Source organism: Pinus tabuliformis, chromosome 7, assembly GCF_031772625.1.
Source record: "Pinus tabuliformis cultivar Carrire ecotype Pingquan chromosome 7, CPIR1, whole genome shotgun sequence".
In the NCBI taxonomy this organism is placed as follows: Eukaryota; Viridiplantae; Streptophyta; class Pinopsida; order Pinales; family Pinaceae; genus Pinus; species Pinus tabuliformis.
In genome coordinates, this window is record NC_142293.1 from 433,567,794 (window position 1) to 433,573,971 (window position 6,178).

The window sequence follows — 6,178 nt, forward strand, 5'->3', positions numbered from 1 at the left end:
ATGGGGTTGGTTGGTGTGCCACTTAGCATGTTTGAGAATGCAAGTGATTCTAATTCAAATGGTGACATGGTTGATCCTGATTTATTCATGCAACAACTAGATGCAGAGACTAGCGTGGAATTACCTTGAGCAATTATGCTCATTTATCTTTTGATATGTTCTTATGTTATCAACTTATTTGCCTTTTTGTTTCAGACTTCAGTTGTAGACTTCAGTTTATTTTGAATCTTGATATATGAATCATGATATATTAGACTTGAGTCTTGACTCTATAAAATTTTGACTCTTGATGTATCAGACTTCACTTTATAATTTTATTTCAATATTCAGTATTCAATGTTCATAATTGGAACATCGATATGGTTTAAACTTTAAAACTGTAAACATATATAATTTTAATTTCATTGTACATTGTTAGTAACTTAGTAGTTACATTGTAAGTTACAAACTTGCATGTATAATGTATGATTATATGATATCATGTTTTTCATTTTAAATTTGTTTCAATTATATGATTCGTCGATTTATCATTTATCCTTCATGTTGTAAGTGTTATATTATATAATGATAAAGACAATTACATTATAAATATTAAAATTTCAATGATATATATTTTATATTTACAAGTTTTTAAGACCCCGACATCCCCCCACGTTTCCTAAAAATTGGTGGGGAGCTTTTGCATAGGCCACTCTTGCATATCCCCACTCCCTCACCTCCTCATCCCAAAAACTTGGTGGAACATTAGCTAATTTTTTGTAATTTAGATTAATTAATGGTGATAAGGGCCTTTTTGCCCCTCAAGCCAAATTAGAACATTTTAGCCTAAAAATTAATATTTTAATGTGAAAGTTGAGTATCGCCTCTATAAATAGAGGTCAACTTCCTCTCATTTTCTCATATGGTGGGATTTGGGTAGAAATCCCTTAGAAAATCTAAAATACTTAATTTTGGCTATGGAGAAATAATTAGAGCAACCACTAGGAGGGATTTTGGTGATGTGGATGGTTCTCTTTTCTAGATGGATATTAGGAGATCTTGATGATGGATATTAGTAGATCTTGATGGAAGGCCTTGTTGATGTGGATAAACTTATTTTCGTAAATGAATATTTGTGAAATTTGATGATATTTGCTATTCAACGTGAGTTATATTCTTCCAATCTTGTTTATTAGTGATGATAAGGATTATTAAATTTTCATTGTGGTTTTGCTAGTATTTTTAACTCTTTATTCTCCTTGAACAACATTATTCATTAAGTTATAATGATGTGACTTTAAGTTAAACTCCCTCCCTTATTTATCCTTGAAAATTGTCACGCGCTTAGCCCACACCTTTAGGATACACGAGTTAGTCTACCCTAGTGCTTAAGGCTAAATCTGCTCCAAGCCTCTTTGGATCTCTCATCAAGCTCTTTTAAGATGACCTAAGCTAAGTTGCGCCCTTATCCTATCTTTGAAAATGAAGGATGTTAGGGTTAGACGTCTAAGGGACACAAATTAGTCTCCCTTGGTTCTTTAGAACCCATATCCTTCTCCTTTTTCTCCAATTGTGTTGCTCCTATGCCCCAGAAAATATATTTGGAAGCTATGGTATTAAACTTCTATCCAAGTCCATTCGATAATCCCTTGATTATGTGTTTGAGTAGCTTCCCTTTGAACCCAAAACCTACATTTACCCTGTTGAAATTTGGTACCGGAGGACAGGTGGTTCCCTAAGGCTTTAATCTTTGGCCTAGGGAAAAGTGTCCAAAAGAATTTAATTTTTCTCCTAAAGTGACTTTATAATTTTTATAAAGTCAAATCTAATTTAAAAGTGACTTTAAGTGATAAAGTTACTAAAGTCTAATTTTAAAGTGACTTTAATAAAGTCAATTAAAATTAGAAAGGAAAAGTGACTTTGGACATATATTACTAAGTGGGTCTTTATTAAAGTGGGGTGAATTAAAAAATAGAAAGTGAGATTTAAATGAGCATTTAATCTCAGCCCTAGATCTCAATCTATTTCAGCCATTGGATTTAGGGATTCCCCAAAAGTCACTTAGGGTTAGATTAAAGGAGGGAAAGGAGGAAAAAAGGTCATTAATTCTTTCATGAGCAGATTGAGAGAAGGAGAGCAAGAGAGCAAGGGAGATTTCTGGATAGTGAGGAGAAGGAGGCAGCAGCTTGGCACACATTCCAAGGCAGCATTTTAGCAAATCCGTACAGTTGAGTTAGCACACAGTGAAAGGTAGATTTTGGGCACAATTTTCTAGAAAGGTCGTACAGTAGTTTTGGTTCAAATTCCAAGGAGGCCATACAACAAGTTAGCACAGAAATCGAGGAGCTAAAAATCTGAATTTTGCTGGCATGTTTTTCAAGGGAGGCCGTACAATAGGTCATTGTACCTTGGCATGCTTTTCTAGGCAGAAATCTGTATAGTTGTATTGTTGTTTTTCTACACAAAAATCGAGGAAAACCATACAGCAACATTTATGCCAGCTTGCACGCTTTTCTAGGCAATCTGTACAACAGCATTTAAGGCTGAAATTTGGGAACAAAATTCGAGGAGGCCGTACAACATTTATTGTTGTTCTGTTTTGCTGTTTGCAAGTTTTTCTAGTTGGCTGTGAGGCACAAAAAACGAGATAACTTGTAAAAGTTTGCTTGCTGATTTTTTGCTGAATATTTCTCTCACTGTAAAACGCATTTTCCAGAAATAAGAAGGAGCTTTCGAATTGGTTTTCCCCAAGAGTTGTAGGGGTTTTTTCTAGGGTCACCTTGACCAAAAATCACTATGTTTAAATATGTTGAATGGCTGTTTGTATGTGCTGATATTTATTTCTACATTTTCAGCATTCTGTAATATTTCCAGAATTTGTGTTTTCAGCAAAATTTATTTTCTAGTTGTTGAAGTATGGATATGGGAAAGGGCATTTAACTATTTTGGAGAAATAAGGTGAAACTGAAAACCGGGGTGGGAAATAAGAAATTTCTACATAGTATCATAGGTTGAGTGCTGAAGTGTAGTTTGGGACAGCAAGGAGGAGAATTACAGCCTGCTGATTTTTCACTCAAAAAATTCCAGCAAGCCGATTTTTCACAAACAACAGTTTTATCTTTACTACAGCAGTGCTATTTTTCAGTTTTAGGATAGTAGGATGTCATTGGGATTGAGGGTGGAGGATAGGTTGGATGGGCATACCAATTACAACGTTTGGAAGGAGAGAATGCAGAGTATCTTTGAGGAGGCAGAAGTCTGGGACATTATGGTGCATACCACACAGAACCCTGTTGTTGTGCCTACTGATGCTACTCAGTTGGCTGCTTACAATGAAAAGAACAACAAGGGTAAGAGACTAATTCTAGACGGAGTCAAAGACCATTGCATTCCTCATGTGAGAGGAAAGAGAAATGCCCATGAGATGTGGACAGCATTGTCCAATCTCTACCAGAGTACCAATGAGAACCAGAAAATGGTCCTGAAGGAGAAGTTGAAGACCATTAAGATGGGTAATGATAGTACAGTTGGATATCTCACAAAGATTACTAATGTGAGAGATGAGTTGGCAGTAATTGGAGAGGTCATTCCACCCACTGAGTTGGTGCGGATTGCAGTGAATGGCCTCCCCTGTTCATAGATGAACTTTGCTGATGGGGTTTGTGCACGTGAGACTCTTCCCACATGGGACAGGTTTTGGGATGATTGCATTCAGACAGAGATCAGGAAAGGTCAACTTGGGGTAGCCAAGCCAGTTGAGCAGGATGAGGATGTAGCACTGTTGGCAGGAGGCAAGAAAGGCAAAGGGAAGAAGCAAGCTTCCACAAGCAATGGTGTGGGCAAAGGCAAAGGTAAAGGTAAACAGGGTAATACACAGAAGGACTATTCCTAGGTGAAGTGTTGGAACTTTCAAAAGATGGGACACTATGCAGTTGTGTGTCCAGAGAAGAAGAAGAAGAGGGGTAAGAACCAGAGCTTGGCAGCTTCAGTAGAAGTTGAGGACTTTGCAAATCATTTTGACCGAGAGTTTGGGTTCACTGCGTGTGAGTCCTCTAGTGCAGGATCACCTGCCACACAGGTTCAGAGGGAGCATGCTTTTCCCTCGATTAGCAGAGCATCTTCGAGTATCTAGTATGTGGACAGTGGGGCTTCACGTCACATGACAGGAGCCCGTGAGTACTTCTCAGAGCTTTCAGAGAGTGGCACTGATATAGAGGTAGTACTCGGTGATGACAGAGTTGTTAGAGCAGTCGGTGTGGGGACACTGACATTTCAGAGGGAGTCCAAACCTCCCTTGAAGGTGCTAGATGTTCTTTATGTGCCAGGGATGAGGAAGAACCTCATATCCGTCTCAGCTTTGGAGGACAGAGGATATGAGGTATTATTCAGGGGAGGACAGGTGTTGATGTATCCCAGGGGCACTCCAACTGATTCAGCTAGAGTGATAGGTGTACGCCATGCAAAGGTGTACAAGTTTGCATTCCAGCCCCTTTTGGCATTGAGCAGTAGTACCAACATTAGAGCTAGTAGTTCTGAGCTGTGTGAGATTTGGCACCGCAGGATGGGGCATATGTATCATGGAGCCTTGAGGACCTTGCGGGAGATCACTACAGGTGTGCCAAATTTCAGTACTGATCACTTTGATACTTGCAGAGGATGTGCGATGGGCAAGTTTGCCAAATCCCCTTTTCCCAGCAGTGACAACAGAACGACTAGGATACTTGATTTGATTCATTCCGATGTGAGCAGTCGGATGTCTCATGTTTCCTTGAGTGGATATGAGTACTATGTTTTATTCATTGATGATCACTCCAGGAGGACCCGGATTTATTTCTTGAAGACCAGGAGTGAGGTCTTCAAGCGGTTTCAGGAGTTTAGAGCTCTTATGGAGACACAGACAGGTCGGAAGATCAAGTCCCTGAGGTCGGACAATGGGGGAGAGTACACCCTTGGAGAGTTTGTTGACTATTGTGCGGAGGCAGGCATTAGGAGGGAGTTCACTGTTCCTTACAACCCCCAGCAGAACGAGGTTGCGGAGAGGAAGAACAGATCCATTGGAGGGGCTACCAAAGCCATGTTACATGATTAGGGGTTGCCATTGTTCTTGTGGGCAGAGGCCTGCAACACAGCTGTTTATTTGCAGAACAGGAGTCCGCATTGTGCCTTGGGGCACATGACTCCAGAGGAGGCTTTTTCTAGGAGGAAGCCTGATATTGGTCATCTTCATATCTTTGGGTGCATTACATACTCCTACATACCCAAGGAGAAGAGGACCAAACTAGAGCCCACAGCAGAGAAGGGTATCTTTGTGGGCTACAGTGAGACCTCAAAGGCCTTTCAGATTTACATTCCTGCACAGAGGAAAGTTGTTATCAGGCGGGATGTGAAGTTCGAGGAGGACAGGGCCTTTAGGAGGTCACGGGAGTTAGAGTATCTGGATCAGCCAGAACCTCAGCAGCAGTTGAGTCAGTTGCAGGGATCAGGAGGATCCAGAGGTACATCTATGATGATGTCAGGTCCGTCAGTGAGTAGTGGCTTGTCGAGCCAAAGGGGTGGTGCTCCGGGCAGCATGCAGAGTAGTCCACAGAGCAGTTCACTAGGGATTCCACTGACGGATAGTTCACACGGTACCTCAGCTTCTACCGGTTTAGGTGCAGGCAGGAGGACAACAGATAGATAGTTAGGAGTTCAGGCTCCTGATGATGATGAGGAGGAGGAGTTTCATTCTCCAATGGGAGAAGTATGCTTAGGGAAGAGGAAGCCCAAGTGGCTTCAGGACACCTTGAGAGATGCCACATCTGTTGCTGAGCCTAAGAGGCCGGTCAGAGAGAGTAGACCACCTGAGAGGTTTTGTAGCTATATGGCAATGGCTACCAGCATCCTTGACTCTGAGCCTTCTAGCTATGAGGAGGCAGCTAGCCAGCAGGTCTGGAGAGAGGCCATGCAAGAGGAGTATTCTTCTATCATGAAGAATGATGTTTGGGAGGTGGTGCTGAGGCCTGAGGGAAAATCCGTGGTTACTTTTAGATGGCTTTACAAGGTAAAGCATGCTGCAAATGGCAGCATTGAGAAATTCAAAGCGAGGTTTGTGGCTAGAGGGTTCTCCCAGGTAGAGGGAGTTGATTATGAGGAGACCTTCACTCCCGTGGCTCGATATACTTCGATCCGCTCCATTATATCGATAGCAGCAGAGATGGGT